General features: G+C 43.1%; 1 protein-coding gene across 1 annotated transcript in view; it reads right to left on the reverse strand.

Moving 5' to 3' along the window:
- The window catches only part of TNFAIP8L3 (TNF alpha induced protein 8 like 3), a 42,624-nt gene that overhangs the window by 2,409 nt on the left and 19,639 nt on the right, over positions 1–20,576 (reverse strand). The window lies entirely within an intron of this gene.

Raw genomic sequence — 20,576 nt, forward strand, 5'->3', positions numbered from 1 at the left:
ACAAAAGTAATCATTCACAATTTAATTGGCAGCATCTTTCTTCTTAAGAGCACATAAAGCGGAATCTTACAATTAATGGTGTCTTAGATTTGATGAAATATGCCAAGAGATCACCAATTAGGTGGAGCTATCATTTAAAAGGAAACCCACTGCCATCCTTACTTGACCATTTGTATACAGATTATTATTATCTTCCCAAGGAGATTCAGGTTGCCTGAGGACAGAGACAGTATCTCCCACAGCACCTAGCTCAGTTCTGGGCACAGATGGGATGGTGTCTGTTAAGTAAAACCAGGGAAATACTGCAGAAGAATAAGAAAGTAGTAAAATACAGAGCAAACTATACTAAGAAACAAAACAATTTTCCTTTGAGCACTGAGGGCCCTCGAGGATCCCTAGAGCTTTTGTACAGTGCTTTGTAGCCACATAGAAGTGACAGATTTGATAGGCAGTGTGGACAGCCAGCTAGCCTTACATGCCAGCTTCTGCAATCGTTTGACCCCTCCCCATCTCATATTCCACTCCTCTCTCCACCTTGGACTCATTCCCTCAGTGGACAGTGATTAATCACTCAGGTCTCGCAGACACAGACTCAATAAACACTCAAACACAATTTAGACACAGGCCCTGGCGCTTCCTCCACCCACATGCCCCCTCACGAACTGGCCCAGCCTCGTTCCCTCAGCCCTAGGTTCTTCCAGGACAGCTGCTTCAGCTCTTCAGGCCTCTTCCAGCTGCCGGCCCCAATGGCACCGCCTGAAGAGGGGTCGCTGCAGAGGGATCAGCTGAACTAAAGGAGTGAGTGGGCCTCCCACTGTGGGTCTCCCACAGCCCCAAGAAGCTCTCTCCTTTAAGTTTGAAACCATAGTATCTTCAAGCAACTCCATAGCCAAGTGACTCCGAAGTGGCCAGGAGTTGCTTTGCTGCAAAGGGAATAATAAATGGTATCTCTTGACTCTTCTTTACCATGAGAAGAAAGTCCAACATCCTGATTTATGCTCTTTCAGAGTTTGAGACAAATAATATTCCTGCCTAGTCTGATCATCCACCATGGTCACCAGACCTTTGTGTGGATAACCTTTGTTCCAGAAACACCAAATTCATCCTCCAAAGACAAATATTTACAAGCGCTAAGGACGTGCAAAAGACTGTTGTATGCTTTGAAATCAATTCCACAGGAGAAGCTTAAAGACTTCTGGGTAATGTCCCTGTCACTGAAAAAAGCGTATGTCTCCTCAGGTGATTCTTCTCATGGGAACAATGGGATCTAGATAGATTTGTTCTGGAATATCAAAAAATGAGTCACCTCTTTGTAGAAACAGTTCCTAAAAATTGCCTGAGAATAAGATAGTTTAAGAGACTCTCTGGAAATGTAGCAAACGTGCATTTACACAGAAGCAATGAATCAAATATGTGTCCACTAGAATGTAAGCTCTGTGGGAGCAGGGACTTGTGTCCAAGCCCAACTGTTGGCCCAGAGCCTAGTGCATTGGTGGCACATGGCAGCTAGTGACTAAATGAAAGGAGTGCTGGCTCTGTGCCAGGCACTTCATGGTTTTAACCCTTAGAGTTGGGTGAAGCTGGCATTTTTATCAAGGCTTCCCTGCCATCCGGATTCCAAACCCTGCTCTTTTCACTATCAGCATTCCCAACAATTTTCTCTAGAGCTGTGGCTGTCACACATTTTAGTCATATGTCGCCATAAGAATTTTGAAAAATTCTTATGGCATATTTTTTAACTTGACAGCAGGTATTTTTCATCGTATGGTTAGTTAGTTATAATTTCTAGATGTTATAAAGATTGATGTTTTAAAATTAACCTTTCAAATTATTCTTTTAAATGTGTCCATTGTAACATACATACCACAGTAATAAAACACCCATTATTGTCTGTTTAAAAATGCTCCTAGTGTGCTATTTTTGGGCCAAAGTCCCCTTTGTCTCTGGTTTCTCTGTAGTTATTGAACATTTACTATTTGTTCTGTATGAAATGCTATAGGGAACATTACCCCAAAAGTATTTATTTGGGTCCTACTCTGAATATGGTCCTACAGAGAGGCAAGATAATAGACAAATGAAACAAAATACAGAAACACATGAAATAGCCCAAGTTGGCATCAGTGAGAACAACTGGGGGAAACTCTGTGTACTCTGCACGTGGACTTGAATGTGGATAGACGGGGCTGGCTACAATGTTAGGAAGTGGTTTCTAAGGGCATAGAAACAGGCCAGCAATTTTCCCCAAATCATAATGCCTGGGGTGGTTTCCCCCAGCATCTCTCTTGCATAAACGTGTTATTTACCTACAAAGGGACTTGGGTAAAAGTTCTTTGGTGAGGGCTCAGGAGGGTCACAGGGATAGCATCTCTGAAGCCTTAAAGATCAAGAGTCATCATCAAAATCATAAGGAAATCTTTAAAAAAACACAACAAACAACAACAAGCAAGCACATTCCCACACTCTACCCCAGGCTCTCAGTATTACAAATCTTAAGGAGTCGGTCCAGTAATCACAAGCTCCCTAAGTGATTCTGACCTGCTGTACGTAGGACCCACTGATCGCGACATGCCCAGTGTGTGTCCTATAGAAGACTCGTCCTGTTAGATGCTCCTGGAGAAAAAGATTCTGTGGTCACTTAAATGAGTTTGTAAAGGAGTATATATTGTGACTGGCTTTTCATGGTTTGCCATACCAGGTAGCTTATTAAAGGCCTTGAGAAGTTTTGTTAATAACGGTATCTGTGGAGTTTTGTTGAGCCTACTACTTCTCAAATTTACTGGACTATAGGAATACATACATACATATATATATATATATATATATATATACACACACACACACACACACACACACATACACACACGAGTATATATTTATACACAAGTATATATTTATACACAAGTATATATTTATACACAAATATGTATATCCCTGTACGACCCCGTGGTATACATTATGGGAAATGCTGGGGAAACACAGAGAAAAAAATATCAAGACACCACTCTGGTCAACTTTAACAACTCCCAGGGATCTGTGGGGGGACAGTTGGGGGAAACACTACTGTTTCCAACATACATGTACGATTTCAGGGAGAGCGTACGTGCTGAGGGAGAGCTGGGTGGGGCAGGCCTATTCAGAAGACATTAAAACTTGGGCTTGTTTCCTTTCATCCAGCCTTCTGCAGAGGAACCACATTGGAGACCACCGCCAGGGAGGAATACTGCAGGCGGAGAGGAAGAGTATGAGCTCTGTCAGCCAAGGCAGGAGTGCACTTGGGATAGCTGGGGAAACAGGCCTAAGTAAGTGGTTTGTTTTGTGCAAACAACACAAGATCTAGAATAGGTCTTGGCAAAAATCGTTCTCTTATTCCTGTGTACAAGGATTAAGAAGGCTCTTTCAACCAGAGATGATCCTTTTCACCATGTTTGAACAAAAGTTTCCATTCCCCAACCATGAAAAGTAATGGATTGTTTACAGTACCTCTGAGAATGGAGATTAAAAATGTGATATGCAGCTATTGTATATCTCACTTGACTCGCACAATGAGACAAAATTGAGGAAGCTACAAAATTCATCCTCGTAGAAAAAAACCCCCAAAAACGAAAAACAGGAAAACGGGCTTCCTTAAAGCAAGACTGATAGAGGAGCTCAAGTAAAAGAATTACAAAGTCAGTGCTCTGAGGATAAGCACCTTTACATTTACAAGGAAAGGAAAAGCACCAGAACTATGTTGGGAGAATGGCATGACAGTCGTAGTGAACTAGTTTGGCGAGAGAAAGCAAAAAATATTTTAAGTGGGCCCTTCACTCCATGGGAGAGTGTTGGGGCCAGTCTGAGTTGATGTTTCTAGACATGATGTTCAGCGGTAGTACAAATGATGTTTTCACGTTTCTAGAAAACACTAAGCGCTCCCAGACGGTGAAGTGCCACGCTGGTGGTGATAAACAGCAAGAAGCTCTTACCACGCTGGGCAAGTGGGCAGAGAAGAGGCAGATGAACTTCAGCACGGTAAGAGCAAGCTGATACATTCAGGCAAACAAAGTACATGATGGTTATGAACGGTGAAAGGCTCTGAGCTGTCAGCTACAGCCCAGGAAGAGCTCTGAGCAGCAACCAAGGATGGATCACAGTGGAGAGGGCTGGGGGGACAGACTCAACTCTTTTCTCCTTACCCACAGGACTTGGCAACTTTTCTATTTCTGGTTAAGTTGGGAAAGACTTGTACATGAGTATGGAGAGCTGTGTCACAATGATAAAATTGGAAATTCTCTGGAATAGCCCCACTCGCACAGTAGCACATCATTCTGGTGGACGACAAGGAAGAGAGTCAGCTAAAAGTGTTTAGTAGAAGTTTGGAGTGGAGATAGTACCCAGAGAAGAACAATCTGTGGCACTTAATAAGCATCATTCATCAAAGCAGGAGGATCAGAGTACAAAGGAAGTGGGAGGGGAGACCCGAGGGGATGAGCAAGGGTAAGACCCTGGGCAGAGGGGGGTTGTGATAGTCCAGGTTTCTGGTACTCAATCACTTACTCTTAACTCTTGAAAGAAAAGTTCAAGCAAGCCTCCTTGAGATGGAACAGCCTCGCAAACTACTTTTTGAACTTTCACGAGCACCTAGCCTTCTGCTCACCTGCACATGTACCCAGAGAAGCTCGTGCTCCATCCTTCACTACTGATAAGGGACCAGGTGCCAGAGGGGAGACTGACACCCTTCCTGCTTCCTTGTCTGTTCTCTGGGTGAATGATGAGGAAGGGGGGGTGGGGGTTGGCTGTGGGGTAATGTGGTCTGCAGAATGGGATATCCTTGACAATGCTAAAACACCTTCTGGAGAAGAAATTGCCTCTGCTTTGGTTTTTGGTTGAACCTATGTAGCTGTGGGGACAAATGTTAAGGAAACTTAAGTAGTGTATTGAAATGCAAACCTAATACAATTATGGTTTCCAGAAAGACTAATTGAGTTGTCACAACTCCTTTGGAGTCAAACTGAAAAACATTTTCTTGTATAAAACTGCAGTTTGTATGCTGCTGGAATAGTAAAGAAAAAACACAGCTCTGGTAGAGGCACAAAGAAATGAAATCATCACGGGATGGTGGGCCTTTGACTTAGGGACATGTCAAACCCTTGATCCTCCCCTCCCCGCAAAGCTCATAAAAAATGCCTTGTGTTGATCCGATCCATTTCACGCTTGAATGAGATGGCAGTTTTGAAGCTTAAGAAAGGTATTTTGGAATACTTTAAAAGGCATCACGGTAAAATTTAGATGGCCTGGGAGGATTAGGAAATGGATTTTTCTGACTGAGCATTAGTCCAGCGCATCCTTGAGTCCTTCTTAGGTCTGACCCTTCCCCTACCTTCCAAGAGAGCCACCTGCCTTGAGGACATATCCTTTGGCTCCCTGTTGCTCCTGAGAAGACCTGAGGCCCCCAAATTTGCACCATTTGTGATTCGAAGCAGGCAGCTTTTGGGTCCTGTGGGTAGGATCACCATGACCCGGAGGGTATCAGCCTCCATCTGGCACCACTGACCGGTATGCAAAGTGAACATATTAGAACCTCTATTCTCTTTCCTTGTTTTGAGATAAATTAAGCTTTACTAATACTTACCATACAGAATGACCCTAGGACCCACTGGTGTGTGGTGTTCCGAGGGCAGAGGGGAAGGAGCCCCACCTGGGGAGGGCAGGTTATTTAGCGTGTCCCTTACTTGTTTGTTCCCTTGCAGCAGTTTTGATTTATCTCAGCATGAGTTTATGTGTGCTTGGTTAAACGGACTCACGGATTATATTATTTAGTTCTAACTAAACTCACCCTCACAAAACGCACCAGTGATTTCAAAAGATTCCTGCAAGAAACACAATTGAGGACTGAAGACAATACCCTAATCATGACAGCACAAGGGAACAGCAAGAAAATGGCAGAGCTGACATGGGTCCTCCTTATCAAACCAGCTTTTCTGAGCCCAATTATAAAGTAAAAGGAATGATCTAATCTGATCGGACAAGAAATGGGCAGTAAAAATTTCAAAAATTCTGATAAGATGATTTGAAATACGGACTTCAGTTACTTGTCTTGAGATATTCCCTGAGGCAGTAGGAAGCCATGGCAATTAGCAAGAGAGATGAATGTATTGTGATTCTGATCCTGGCTTATCCTATGGGTGATGGGGAGAGGCAGTACAGCGCAGCATGGATGCCGGTGCTTCTCCTAGCTTGGAAGACAGGTGGTGGGAGGGTGGGCATTAAGGCACCATGCACTGAAACCGGCATCTGGGAGCATGGGGGCAAGATGATTCAGTCCTGAGCGTGTTGAGTTAGAAAGGCCCGGGGGGCGGGGGGGCATCTGGGTGACACGCGCTTGTGCAGTAGGGTACCAACTCAGCCTGTCCTAGTCCGAGCTTTCCATTTTCCCATCTAAACCGTGTCCCTTTCCGTCGAGCAAGACATGGTGAAAAAACCCATCTTCCCTAAATAATTAGCCAACGAGCTATCCTGAGGGATAATCAGGTTCTTCCTGTAAAATGCAAATACCTGCTTTGCTGGTGAAAGTGCGGTCTCTAGTCACAGCTTGCTGGGTTTCACTGTAGTCAGAGGCACAGTGTATCCTTCCCAGGCGACCACCAAACCGCCCCTCCTCCCCCAGGAAGAGAATGGGTTTTTAAAAGTGAGGATAGGAAGTGATAGGCAGGCTTAGGTATCATAGGATTGGGGTGGAGGGTGGAAGGAGAAGGAACTGAATTGCCAGAGAAAACCAAACGCAGAGGAGGGGCTGTTGCATTAGCCGATCTTCACCCCCTTTGCCATGTGGCCAGCCGACTTGCCTCCAGCTCCGCCTTGGGTAACCCTTAAATCTTGCCTTTGGCTCAGGCCTGGGAGGAGACACAGAGTTTTGGCTTTGCCCTTGGTGGCTGCTCAGTCCTAGAGATTCATTCCTCCAGTGGTCAGGAAGGAGGATGTGAGTGTTTTGGGGGGACCAGGCATGATGTTATTTCCTAGCTCTATTGGAGGTTTTAGGATGCTGAGCAAGGACATACCAAAGCAGTGGTAGTCAAACAGGGTGCTTTTTATTTTTATTTTTATTTTTTTTAAATAGATTTTATTGGGTTTTTTCCAAGTCAAGTTATTGTCCTTTCAGTCTTAGTTGCAGGGGGCACAGCCCACCATCCCTTGCGGGGCTTGAGGAATAGAACTCGCAACCTTGTGGTTGAGAGCCCACTGGCCCATGTGGGAATTGAACCAGCAGCCTTCGGAGCTTCGGAGTTAGGAGCATGGAGCTCTAACCGGCCCTCAAGGGTGCTTCTGATAGGAAAGCAGATTCAGATCATTGTAATACCTTGCACTGGATTAATTACACATTAAAAGCAGCATTTGATCATCTTCAAGATGAAGACCAAGTTTTTTTCATTTCAAAAAAATTTCTGGGCCTTGAAATATCTTATTGTTTCAGGTGAAGTGAAGAAATATTAGCAAGGTCATCTGTAAGACTTTCCAGCTCATTATCTCGTCTTAGTACCCAGTCCCCCGCCCCCCCTCCCCCCGCAATCCATCCATCCATCCATAGGCAATGAGGAATCTGTAACTCAATTAATAATCACATCAGAGATGATGATAAGCTGTAAGCACAGACTATGTGTCCAAGGTCGTGTACACCATGTATTTGATCCTCACAAGAGTTCTGCAAGAGAGAGAGTCCCACTTTATAGATGCGGAATCTAAGGCACAACAGATGTAAAGAATTTACTCAAAGCTAGGAATGAGGCTAGTAAGTAGCAGAGCTGCAGTTCACATCAACTCCAGACAAAGCCTGCAATCTTTGCCTTCCTGCATCTGCTTTCAGATAATTATCCTTGGCTCCCTAATGACGGTGATTTCTCACTTATTTGAGACATTAAATAGGCCTCAATTTAATTTCCCATCTAACAAGGAGATTTACATTTCATCTTTAAAAAAAACAAAAAACAAAAAAAGGCCACTCTTATGTAACAGAACAATACCACATATTCATCAAAACTTGAAGATACATATTTCAACAGTTACATACTGATTTTGTTTTTTATATTGATTTTACAGCCAGCTCTGAAAAGTGAATGAGTGATAATTTTACTTCTCAGAGCTAACTGTGAAGTCACCGGGGGGTGAATCATCTCCAACTCAACAGGTTAATTTTGGAGATCTGAGAAATATTTTTGTCTCACTGCAGTAGAAGAGCAACCATCACTAAAAACAACATCTACTTTACATAATTTCTTCAAACAAAGCATGTTTATGGCTTCCTTCACTCTCTTACACCTAACACATAACTACTGTGTCTGAATGTTAGGTCACTTTCAAGCATCACCACCGTCATCATCATCATCATCACCACCATTATCATCGTCAGCAGCAGGAGCAGCAGCAGCATTTTACTTCCAAGGAAACCACAGCAAAGAGAGAGTAAGTAGCTTGGTTAAAGCTACCATTTCAGAGAGGCAGAGCTGGATTCAGACCCAGGCAGGCTGCGCCGGAGTCCTGTGCTTCAATCCGCCACACTAAACTGCCATTCATGAGGTGATAAATATCAATTTAGTTTAAATGTGTTTAGAGTTATTGTCCACTTTCAGATGGAGATTGAGCTGGTTTTTCTTGTCAGAAAAAAATTTTTTTAAAACCATTACACATTTCAAATATACAGACAAAACAGAAGATGATATAACAAACTCTGCTTGTGTGGCCACCATCCAGATAGAACGAATCTAAGTGTTTTGTCCTCAGAGACAGAGTGAGGTAAATCCCTCTTCGTTTTCAACTCCCTCTCTTTTCCTTCCACCTCCCCAGATCTAATTGTACTTCAGAAGTTGATGCGTCTTTGTCTCATGCATTTTTTATACTTTTGCCTCATGAGTATGCATGCATAGACATTAGAATGCTCAGAGTGTTTTTAAACTTCAGATAAAGGTGTCATACTACACAGATTCTTCTTCTGCAACTCATCATTCAACATCATGCTTTCAAGATTTATCTGAGCCATTTAGTCGCTTATATGAATATACTATATATCCATGTTTCCTGTTGGTGGACATTTAAGTTCTTTATACTTTCTCCCAGCAAAAGAGTCCACAGACATATCTCTTTGTGCACACACACAACAGGTCAGGTCCCGTAACAGAGAGTGTGCCAATTGCTTTCCCAGGAGATTGCACTAATTTTCACTCCCAGCAGCAGTGTATGAGTTTCTGTGGTTCCATTTCCCCATCAACATTTCAAATAGTCCACCTTTAAATTTTTTGCCAATCTGATAGGTACAAAACAGTATCTTGTTGTAATATATATTTCTTGGATTGCCAGTGAGATTCAATATATTTTTGTGTATATACTGAACATTCAGGTCTTTCATCTGTGAATTGCTTATTCATATAATTTACTCATTTTTTCCCCTTCCCAATTCAACTGTATGTCTTTTTTTCTGGCTAATTTGTAGGAGATTTTAACATATTACGAATTCTAGTCATCTGCTCATCACAGAAGCTACAACCATCTCCAACGAGTCTGCAGTATTTTTTAACTTTATATATGATGTCTTTAGTCATACAGAAATTAATTTTTTTTAATCTGTTGGTTTTTCTTTTTTACTTTTTATTTTAAAGATTACATTGGGGAAGGAAAACAGGACTTTATTGGGAAACAGTGTGTACTTCCAGGACTTTTTCCAAGTCAAGTTGTCCTTTCAATCTCAGTTGTGGAGAGCACAGCTCAGCTCCAGGTCCAGTTGCCGTTGTTAGTTGTAGTGGGTGCAGCCCACCATCCCTTGCGGAAGTTGAACCAGCAACCTTGTGGTTGAGAGCCCACTGGCCCATGTGAAATCGAATTGGCAGCCTTGGGTGTTAGGAGCACGGAGCTCCAATTGCTTGAGCCACCGGGCCGGCCCCAGAAATTAAAAATTTTAACAGTCAAATTTATCAATATTTCCTTATAGTTCATGAGTTTTGTATCTCATTTAAAAAAATCTTTTCCTGCAATGTGTTGATAAGTGAGTCTCATATTTTCCAGAAGTTTTAAGGTTTGCTGTCATGCAGGGTGTCATGCGGGGTCTCAGCTCCCGCTCCCCACATAAGAACGCAGGATGTGGCCTGGCCAAAAAGGAACACCCACGGAGCCATAGGTAGGGGAGTCATACCACTATAGTCTCACTGGTGGTTGGATTCACACGACGTGCGACCTGCTGTCCGCTTTTCTGCCTGCCAACTGACCCCTTGCTAGCTGCAATCCGCTCTTGCTAGCTCAGCCACCGTTTTCTTGCTAGCCCCCATTTTTCTTGCTAGCCCCCATTTGCTACTAGCGTAGCCATAGCAGTTATATTAGTGGCCAATGGCTCACTGGTTACAGCTGATGGCCAACTAGCCACAGCTGATGGCCATCCAATCAGAGTTGATGGCCATTTACTACCTGAGTGAGCACCTTTCTACATGAGGCCGAGAGCCTGGAAACTGCACTCCTTGCTCTGTCCCCACATTTGCACTTCACATTTAGGTATTTAATCCATCTGGAATTTATTTGTGCATATTGTGTGAGATATCCCTCTCTCAATTTATTCAATGTATTGAATAGTTCGTCCTTCTGCTCCTTATCTATTAGGCCACCTTTTTCTTATCAAGTTTCCATACTGCATAGGTTTGTGTTTTTTGTTCTGTTCCATTGATCAATTTGTCTATTTTAGTACCAATTCTACACTGTCTCAATTACTATAAAAATTACTATAACTCACAATAAGTCTTGGTAGGCCATACAGAAGCACCCCCCCAACATTTTATTCTTCTTAGAAATTCTTTATTCTTGTCTTTACTTTTCCATATGAATTTTAAGATCATTTGACCAAATGCCATGAATACCCTACATTAATCTGAGGTAAACTGGTATCTTTATATCAAGCTTCCCATCCATTAACATGATATATTACTCTATTTAATCGGATCTTTTTCTGTGTTCTTCAATAGTGTTTTATAGTTACCTCCATAAAGGTGTTGCATATCTTTCATTAGATTCACTTCTAGGTACCATATAGTTTTGGTTGCTACTATAAGTGTAATTTTTTTTTCTATTACAGTTTCTACATGGTTCTTAATGATATATAGGAGCCCAACTGATTCTTGTGTGTTTATCTCCAATTGAGATTCTTCTGAGTTCTGTTATTAGTTCTAATAGATTTTATGTAGCATCTCTTGAATTTTTTTTTATGTGGACAGCTACATTGCCTGTACAAAATGATTCTTTTCTTCTACCTCCTATTTCTTTATCTTGCCTTATTGCACTGGTGGGAACTTCTAGTACAATGTTGACTAGTAGGGGTGCTATTCGGTTTCCTTGTCTTGTTCCTGACTTTAATAGAATTGTCTCTAAAATTTCCCCACCACATATGGTGTCTGCTGTGGGCTTTTGATGGATACCATGTATCAAGATAGGAATCTTTCTTCTGTTCCTATTTTGCTAAGGCTTTGCTTGAAGGTAGAAATGTATATCTAATTTTATCAAACACTTTCTTTGTACCCATTGAGATGATCATATGGCTTATCCCTTTTAATATGTGAATTTCACCAATTATTAAATTACCTTTTGATTTATTGCTTTTTTAAAATATAGCTAACATACAATATTATATTTGTTTCAGGGGTACACCATAGTTATTCAACATTTATATACTTAAAGAAGAGATCACCATGATAAGTCCAGCAACCCTTTGACACTACAAATATCACAATATTGTTGACTATATTGCCTATGCTATATATTACATCCCCATGAATTATTTATCTTATTCCTAGAAATTTGGACCTCTTATTCACTTTCACTTTTTCCCTCTTTTTCAAATTTTCAATTACAGTTGACATTCAATATTATTTTATATTAATTTCAGGCATACAGCACAGTGGTTAGATGTATAAATAATTTAAGAAGTGATCCCCTGACTAATCCAGTACCTGGCACTATAAATAGCTATTACCATATCATTGACTATATTCCCTATGCTTTATTTACATCCCCATGACTATATTGTAACTACCAATTTATACTTTTTAATCACTTCACCCTTTTCACCTTGTCCTGAACCCCCTCCCATCTATCACCCCAACAAATCTAGTACCCTTCTGACACCATACATAGTTATTACAATATTATTGACTATATTCCTTATGCTACACCCTACATCCTCAAAACTACTTTGAAACAACAAATTTGTACTTCTTAATCCCTTCCCCTTTTCTCATCCACATCCCCAAGCCCCCTCTCATCTGGCAACCATCAAAATGTTTTCTGTATCTATGAATTTGTTTCTGTTTTGTTTGTTTATTTTTTTCTTTAGATTCCACAAATAAGCAAAATCACATTGCATCTGTCTTTCTCTGCCTGACACTCCACTCAGCATAATATACTCCAGGTCTATCCATGCCACCACAGATGGTAAGAACCCATTCCCTTCCATGGCTGAGCAATATTCCATTGTATATATGTACCACCTACTCTTTATCCATTCTTCCATCTACAGACATCCAAGCTGCCTCCACATCTTGGCCATTGTAAACAATGCTGCAATGAACATATAGATGCACACATCTCCTCAAAGTACTGTTTTGAGCTTCTTCAGATAAATACCCTGAAGTGGGATTACTGAGTCCTTCATTGTGTCTTCTTATAGCCTTTGTTTTAAAGTTTATTTTTTCTGGTATAAGTACTGCTACCCCAGTTTTTTTGTATTACTCATTTCCATTTTCATGAAATATTTTTTTCCATTCCTTTACTTTCTGTCTGTGTGTGTCTTTCAATCTGAAATGAGTCTCTTGTAGCCAGCATATGTAAGGGTTTTGCTTTCTTATCCATTCAGCCCTCCTATGTCTTTTGATTGGAGCATTTAATCCACTTACATTGGAAGTAATTTTTGATAGATATGTAGCTATTGCCATTTTATTATTCATAATTTTGATTTTTTTCCCTGTCTTAAATAAATCCCTCTAAGATTTCTTGTAATACTGGTTTGGTGGTGATAAATTACTTTAGCTTTTTCTTGTCTGGGAAACTCTTTACCTCTCCTTTGATTTTAAATGATAGCCTTAGAGATAGGGTAGCCTTGGTTGTATGTCTTTGCTTTTAATCACACTGAATATTTCATGCCAATCTTTTATGTCCTGCAAAGTTTCTGTTCAGAAATCAGCTGACAACCTTATCGGAACTCCCTTATACGTTACTAGTTGCCTTTCTCTTGCTGCTTTTAGGATTCTCTCTTTGTCTTTAACCTTTGCTATTTTAATTATAATGTGTCTAGGTGGGCCTGTTTGGGTTCATACTGTTTGGAATTCTCTGTACTTCCTGGACTTGTATGTCTATTTCCTTTGTCAGATTAACACAATTTTCAGTCATTATTTCTTCAAATAGATTCTCAATCCCTTGCTTTTTCTCTTCTCCTTCTGGTACCCCTGTGGTGCGAATGTTGGTATGCTTGATGTTGTCCCAGAGGCCCTTTAACTATCCTCATATTTTAGTTTTTCCTTTTGCTGTTCCAATAGGATGTTTTCTGCCACCTTGTCTTCCAAATAACTGATTTGATCCTCTGCTTCATCTAGTCTGTTGGTGATTCCTTCTAGTGCATTCTTCATTCCAGTTACTGTGTTCTTCACTTCCGACTGGTTCTTTTTTTATGTTTCTACGTTTTTTTATGCTTGTTATCTCTTTGTTGAATTTCTCACCAGGTTCCTTATAACCATTGTTTTGAACTGTCTCTTGTAGTTTGCTTGCCTCCATTTTGTTTAGTTCTTTTTCTGGAGTTTTCTTCGTTCCTTTCATTTGGGAGGCATTTCTTTGTTTCCTCATTTTGGCTGCCTCTCTGTGTTTGTTTCTATGTATTAGGTAGATCTTCTATGTCTCCCAGTCTTGGCTGGTTAGACTTATGTAGTAGGTTCTGTGTGGGACTTTGTTCCAGTCTCCATGGTCACCTGCTCCATGTTCCCTGGGAGCTGCTCACAAGAAAGTGCCTCTGGTGTTGGGCGAGTTGGGTGGGGTGGGATCCCAGTGAAGTTCACCAGGCCAATTAGATTCAGATTCAGATTTGTCTGGAAGCATAGGGGGAGGGCTCAACATGGGAAAGATGGTGCCTGCCTGCCAGCTGCTTGGGAGAAGAACACCTCACAGGGAGAATGGCAATTGTCCTCCAGCTCTTGCTCCAAGCCACACACTTCAGTCTGCTCCTTGTATGCCTCTGACGCCAGTCACTGTCCCTCTGCCAGAGCCCAAGGTGAGTGCCTGCGCGGGCTGCTTAAGAGGTCTGAGTTTCCCATAGCCTTCCAACCCACCCAGATGGTCAGAATCTCCACTGTTTTTCATAGCCAGATATTCTGGGGCCTTCTTTTTCTGGGCTGGGGAGTCTGGTGTGAGGCCAGAAAGTCTCAATCCTCTGGCGGAACCTGTGTAGCTGAGATATCCCTCCTGATTCTCAACCACCACGCAGAGGTTTGGGGCCCGTTATGCATCTCCCCCCCTCCTACCAATCGTGATGTGGCTTTTTTATATTTTTAGTTATGGGGCTTCTGTTTGGCTAGACTTCAGGTGGTTCTCCAGGTTGATTGTTCTATAATTTAGTTGTAATTTTAACGTGTTCATGGAAGGACTCAGGCAGTGTTTATCTACTCCGCCATCTTGGATCTGCAAATGACCCTTTGATTTAAATTAGCATTGCTATCTCCAAATAAGCTATACTTGGTTACGATGCATGTGTTTTTAATATACCGAAGAATTCTATTAGTAAGTATTGTATTTAGCATGTTGCAACTATGCTCAAAGGTGACATTGATGTATAACTTTTTCCTAGTACCATCTTTGTCTTATATTGATGTCAGAGTAAACTGGCCTCATAAAATGGATTGGGTAGCTTTCTCCCTTTTTCTGATCTCTGAAACTGTATTTATTTAACTGTTTTCTGAATGTTTTGTAAAATTAGCCCATAAAGCCTCTTGTGACTAGTGTATATTTTGAGAATGGAGATGAGTGGAGAATCAATTTATTTAGTGTTTATTCATGTAAGAGCAATAATCCCCTAAAACAACACAAAAATATAAATTTTTATTTAACAACTATTTTAAGCTCTCTAGATCTTTCTTTTCTTTTCCTAGAGCATCTACAAAATAGGTAGTCATTCTGAATGGTAGATTATTCTCAGGAATAAAGTGATATAAACCATCCACTGGTATAAGTTTCAATTCTATTCTTGTTTTATTTTGAGATGGGAGACTGAGGAGCTATTTCTCAAAGTACTTTTTTCTTCAATAATTTTATTTAAAAAATGATACATGAGCACTGAGAAAAGTCAGAAAAGGCACAAGAGCTAAAGGAAGAAAATGAGTCCCCCACAATCCCACCATGCATCACGGTTAGCATATCTATGTTCCTCCAAACATTCCCCCAAGTATGTGTACTTTAATATTTATAAACATGGGATCAGTGACACTGTTTTATAATTTGCAGGAAGTAACAAACCAGCACTAGGCTGTATTTTGGGGAAAAGGGTATCCAAAGGTGACTATTGGCACATAGCACGATTCTCTTCTAATGCCTCTTCCTAAGCCAGGTGGTGACAAGAGATACTGAGGAGTCCCACAAACAGAACCCTCTGGTTCTGCCCATGCCATCACAGCCCTTATACCAGACGCCTGCTGGTCCAATGTCAGTCAGAGGAGGTGCTGAAATCAGAAGGGTGGCTCACCCCTTCACAAGAATGGCTCCACCCCAGCCCACCTGGCTGAAGACAGGCACATGAGAGCCAAGCAGTACCAGAAACAAAGTCAACTCTCCCCGAGGGTGCTGCTCTGCCTCCCACTGCCCTGGCCCTCTGTGCCGATAGCTGAATCCAATGGACCCCTAGCCCAGGTGGAAGTGGCACTGGGACATCTTGTCTGTTCTGGCTGGCTTCCTCCCATCATGAGCCCCTGGCCAGCCCTTCTAGGAAGGGTGGCCCTTGCACACAACTCCAGCACAGTCCTTTTCCCATGCTGCACGGGGATTGGTGCTGAGTTCTTACAGGACTGATGCTCAGAGGACTTATATATCCTCACAGTCAGGGCACTGTCCACCATGTAGAAGTTGTTCAATAAATGTCTGTTAAATGAATGACTGAATGAACGATACAGCAGGTTCTTTCTCATCTTTATGGCCCAGGTTCTATCTGTTCAGGATTCACACTCGAACGAGGTGCATATTCACCAAGTGCAGGCTGAACTGCAGGCACGCAAATGCCGTCTGAATTCAGCAGAAGGCCCACCCCTTGCCTTCCACACGGAGCCAGCTGCGTGGCCCAGTTGGGCTCTGCGTATCTGCTCCCCTACAAACAGCGGCGTCACTTGGGGTACCAGATGCATCATCCACATGCCGTTAGTGTTCAATTCCAGCAGGAACCCTCTCTCCATGGCAGCAGCTCCCATCCCTCCTGCCATCCCTGCAACCTTCCCATTCACGTCTCGTCATGCTCACCAGCTATTTTAATACTCAGGAGCTGTTGGGGATCAGAATAGCACTCGCCACATCTGTCTCTCTGGGTGATCCTCTCTCTCTGCTGGCAGCTCCCAAACTGGTCACCACAGCAGGTGCTCAAAAACCCAGGCTCAGGCCACCAGACTGCTAACAAGGATACCAGCAGGACCCCACATACAGAGCTGTGGGAGGGTGCCAGCTTAGTAATATGTGAAATTAGTAAATAGACTGATGCAATAAAAATGGCAGTTTTGGAAATTCTTCAATTTTTGGAGTGCAGATCTAAAACTTAAGATGCTAAAAAAAAAAAGCAGTCAATAAAATGGAACCAACTCCGGTCTACATTGGAATAAAATAAATAAAATATGGCCTGAGACAGTAGATATTTAAGCCTAAAGAACTGAGGCTCTTGAAAGGTGCTGTATTTAGATAAATACAGTAATGCATTAACCTTCAGCTTAGTCATCTTAAAAAAAAAAAGATAAACAGTTAGCTGTACTAGAGAGGTCGGAACACACGAGGGAGAAGAAACCAGAAGGTACTTCTGGGTGGGAGACGATTTGGCAGAGAGCACCATGACTTGCTCAATGTTCCTCTTTTTTTTTAGTGAAATATGCATTTTGTACAGTGACACTTTTGGATTTCAGTCAATTTGAAAGTGAAACAGCAGGAAAGGGACACGTAATATGTCATGTACAAACCCCTTACGTATATTCTGTCATAATTGTGTTTTTTGTTGTTATTCATAGATTTGAGATCTGGGACATGAATCACACCACATTTTGGATACCCACTGATGCCACAGTCAATGTCTATCCCAGTGGAATGACAGCGTTGGGGGAAGTAGTTTGCAGATGTGAGGTAGGCACGTGCAAAGTGTCTTGAGGTTGGATTCTGAAGGTCTATTGGGACCCCTACTCTGATGGAGCCAGTCTGAGCCCCATTTATATCACTCAAGAGGAAGAGCCCACCTAGCTCTGGTGACCTGCTTTCCTAGAAGTAACTCATAAATGTGTCTTTCTCAGAGGCTTCCTTTCTAAATTATATTTTCCCCATACTTGTCTCAAAGGCAGTACATGTCTCCAAATAAAATTACTTATACTTCATGGTACTATAAGATAGTGCTACCAAAAGGTTTCAGTTCAAGTTACCAGCTGTGGTCAATTCAAAGATGCTGACAGTAGCTTCCAGTGGAGTTGGGGTGCCAGTGCTGGGGCCTTGGAGTCACTCCCCAGATGCAGGGAAAACCCCAAATACGAAGAAAAGCAGCGAACCAATCTCTGGTCCTCTCTAGCCACTGAGCAGGCAGCACTGTGTGGAGAAGAGAGCTGGGGCCCCGGGGTCTGCTGCTGCCCCCCAGTGCACTCACCATGAGCTATGGGCCATGTCTACAACTTCCTGGTTTATCGGTCTGTTAAATGAGGGAACTGGATTAGATGATGCTGCTAATTTGTTTTACATTCTCAGCATAATAGTTACTTCTTCAGAATCAGAAATTGAGTTTTTGAATCCATGAAAAAACAGCACTGGGCATACATGCGATGTGAGCCAATGGATTCTCAGCTTTCCCTCTCTCACATTGCTTCTCCTCCATCCACCAAGCTCTCTCCCAGCTCTGCAACAGTCATGCTTCAGCAGTGGAATGCCTCCTGCTTTTCCCTCCCTCTGAAAAACCTGGGGCACTGACCTTGAAGCCTCCAGCTTTCCTTTTCTGTGGCTTTCCTCCAAAATGCCTCCCCATCACCTGATTTCCTGGGGCCCTTGCCTCCTCTGTCAGACCTCAGCCTGCGCTCGCCACAGAGCAGGCAGTCAGCAGGCTCCCCACGCCCTCTCCTGTGCTGGCCTCAGCACCCACAGACCGAGGCACAGATGGCCAGCCCCAGCAGGCTGCTTTGTGCTGACATTGCCACGTACTGGACTCACGTCCAAAACCCCAGGGCCACTTCTTCCCACCGGGCCTCACATCCCTAACGGTCTCGTCTCTGCCCTAAAGAGAAAGTGGCTCACCCTTTCCCCAGTCTCCAGTTTTGCTCTGTGCATCTTCTGCCCAGATCCAAGCACCTCCGGCTGCTCTCCCTCCCCGCCTTCCTTGAACCCTCCTTCCATCCAGAATAAACTCCTCACATGGCCTATTCAAGGACCTCCCATCTGGTTTCACTTGTTTGTTCCCTGCAAGGATGAGGGGGAACCTGGACTGCCATATCCACTGTGGTATCCCTGACATATAGTAGGAGCTGAATAATACATGTAAACCCCAAAAAACATATAGTGACTGGTCAGCCCAGGGAGTGAGGTCATGGGGGAGAGCATGGGGTTTTGGAGAGGAGAGTCCCAGAGCTCAAGAAGAGGCCCGAGGATGGATGACCGCAGGAGGACAGAGGAGCTGTGTAGTCTTCTCTTTCCCTGGTTTTACTCCAAGCTCAATGGCAGCTACTCTCACCAACATCACCCAGGGGCCTTCTAATGGTCCCTGATGAGTGTTTGGAAACATGGGAGGACATAGTTGTTGTCACAGTATGTGAGTGGAGGGTTCTACAGGCTATTAGTGGGTGGGGCCAGATATGCTAACTCTTCTGTAATTTCCAGGACAGGGAATGCCAATGGCATCCCTGAGACACACAGCTCAGTACCCGACCTCTGGCAGCATGGGCCCATCTGTCGGTCTCTGCTTTCCTGACCACCCTACCCCTCGGTCCTTCTCAGCCTCTCGAGGGCTCCTTTTCCTCTGTCCATGCCTGAAGTCTGGGTTCCCTGAGTGTACTCAGAGCCCTCTTTCTTGCCATACACTCTCCCCACGTGTGAAATGTCACCCTTTGCCCAGGTGGTGATCCCTTCCTGATATATCTCCCAGCCTAGGAGTCTGTCGTGAGGCCCATCCCCATATATTTTACTACTTATCAGACTTCTCTACCTGGATTCCCACAGACCCATCACCTTCCACAGGTTCAAAATGTCACTCCTCTCCTTTCTCCAACCCGCGGCAGCCCTCCTCTTTGTATTATAAGTGGTTTGGCCCCATGTCCAGATAAGAACCTGGGGGCCATCCTTGCCTTTTTTCTCTCCCTCACCTCCCACACCTAATGGGGCATCAGACTGTTGATTGAGCTGCCTTAATACCTTCAAATGCATCTGCCTTTCTCTGCCTCAGTGGCACCACCTAGAACAGACCCCTCATCATTTCTCACCCAAGCGATTGTCTATCTCCGCATTTGTGTCTCTACTCCAGCTAAGCCTACTCCATCCAGACTGTCCTCCCAGTTCTCTCTTCATTCCTTCTCTCCTGGGTCCATCTCCTATTGCTTGGATCTCATGGCTTCCTCTTTCTTAACTTACTCCCCATTTCCATTTACTCCCAGAGTGGAACACTTTGTCTATCACAGGGGCCAGCAAACTACCTTAAAGGGCTAGAGAATAAAGGGCCAAAAGACAAAATAGAGCAAGGTATTTATATAACTAAGTAAAAAATGTAACCATTAAAAATGCTCTTAGCTTGTGGGTAATAACAAAAACAGGTGGCTGACTGGAATTGGTCTGAGGGCCTCAGTTGGCTGACTCCTGAGCTAGCTGTCCCTAAGGAAGGGAACATGGTCGTTTTCTTGAGATTTAACTTGTCTCATAATGACTTTTTTCCACCCGCATATTTGATTGATGGTTTGACTATATTCAGAACTCCATGTCGAAAATCATTCACCTTGAGAATTCAAAGGCATCAGCTACTATTATTTACCTCTCGGTGTAGCTATTTAGAAAACTAGTACATTGGTAAGGGCCTGGTTTTTCTCTCTGGAAGCTTTTAAGATCTTTGCTTCATGACCAGTCTCCAGCCACGACCCCAGGTCTCAGAGTTTCTATTGCCTTTGTCTCTCTATTGTCCAGGAGAGTTTGTAAGGTACGGTGGGAGGGGAGCAAAAACAGAGAGGAGAACCTGGGTCTGACGGGCTGCAAGGAAGGGAAGCATCAAGGATGAGGCAGAGACGATGGTATCAGGGAGACAGTGCAGAAGGGGGGAGTCGGGAGGAGGACTTACTTTGGGGTTGGGGGTACAAGGTCAGTAGGCCCCTACTAGGAAGTCAGCATTTCTCAAAGCTTTG

This window comes from Rhinolophus hipposideros (assembly GCF_964194185.1).
Source record: "Rhinolophus hipposideros genome assembly, chromosome: 5".
NCBI classification, from domain to species: domain Eukaryota; kingdom Metazoa; phylum Chordata; class Mammalia; order Chiroptera; family Rhinolophidae; genus Rhinolophus; species Rhinolophus hipposideros.